General features: G+C 42.3%; 1 long non-coding RNA gene across 1 annotated transcript in view; it reads left to right on the top strand.

Annotated features, from left to right (window-relative positions):
- LOC106867352 (uncharacterized) overlaps window positions 1-1,262 on the top strand; it is a 46,071-nt gene that overhangs the window by 41,676 nt on the left and 3,133 nt on the right. The gene's annotated exons all lie outside the window — the stretch shown is intronic.

Here is a 1,262-nt window from a genome sequence, read left to right as displayed (position 1 = left end):
GGCTGCACCAGGCTCCAGTCTGATCTGGCAGAGTTTCTACAGCTGGATGCCCTTCCTAACGCCAACCACTCTGAGTGTGTAGTGGGTGCTTTTACGTGCCACCGGCACGAGGGCCAGTCACGCGGTACTGGCAACGGCCACGCTCAACATGGTGTTTTTTACGTGTCACCTGCACAGGAGCCAGTCCAGCGGCACTGGCAACGAACTCGCACGAATGATTTTCTAACGTGCCAGCAGGTGACGCTGGTGGAGTTGAAATTCCGATCTCACTAAAAATATCGTGTTGTGCCTACTATAGTAAAAAAAAAAAAAATCTGATATGATCCCTGCTCACAAATTTGAAGACAAATGCAGCCCCGGACATTTATAACTACGTCAGGTCTGAGAAATTTGAGGGAGAGGGTACTTTGTTCTGCTGTTAGATTTCCATCAGCGACGATCTTCGTAAACTCCTCAATGAATTTCTCTGCTCAGCAAATGTTTCATTCTTACAAATCTTTGAATATTTATTGCCAGTGGTGAGCGACCGCTCCCACCGAGCAGACTTTTTTTTCAACTCTTTCGTTACCTGTATCAGTTTCTGCAAGTTTCATACCATAATGACATCGTGACTGAAACATGAAATTAATGAATGGAGAACAAACTTACATTATTAATAAGTAATTAAATATTTCACGTAATATGAGAAATGAGTTAAAAATCATTTGGTGTTTGTAATGGCGCCTTTTTTTTATGTGCTCGCTCCCACAAACCTTAGAACCTGGTCACACCTCCGTCTATTGCCGTGCCTTTTAAATTTATATAACCAGCCTGCTGAATATTTACAACTGCCTCCAATATTCAGTTCATAATAGACTTTTGCTAGTTTCATGATCAGCGTTCCCTTAACTGACATGCGTTCATTCCGACGCTGACGACCCCCCACCAATCAGTGCGCAATCGAGATCTTCAGTCTTCAGTTTATGTAATGTTTTTTCATAAGATTTTGTTCATCGTTTTTAGCATAAGACTTTTAACAGTTTCTCCTGTTTCGTTGTCGTCGTTCCAACACCAAACTTCTCAAATGCTTTCATACTTGCTGACAACTTTTTTTTTTTTCACCAATTTAACTGCGTTGAAGATGAACCTGTTTTCTATTTTCGATATTTTCACCATCTTCAAACCACAAAGCACAAAATAGGCGGTAATTATGAGTAACGAGCGGTGTTACTGCCGCTAACTCACCTGGGCTGGGGAAGCCCTACCCAGGGAAGGTGAAGCCA

Source organism: Octopus bimaculoides, chromosome 3, assembly GCF_001194135.2.
Source record: "Octopus bimaculoides isolate UCB-OBI-ISO-001 chromosome 3, ASM119413v2, whole genome shotgun sequence".
NCBI classification, from domain to species: domain Eukaryota; kingdom Metazoa; phylum Mollusca; class Cephalopoda; order Octopoda; family Octopodidae; genus Octopus; species Octopus bimaculoides.
Note: the sequence above shows the minus strand (reverse complement) of the source record. Positions and strands in the feature narration are given on the sequence as shown.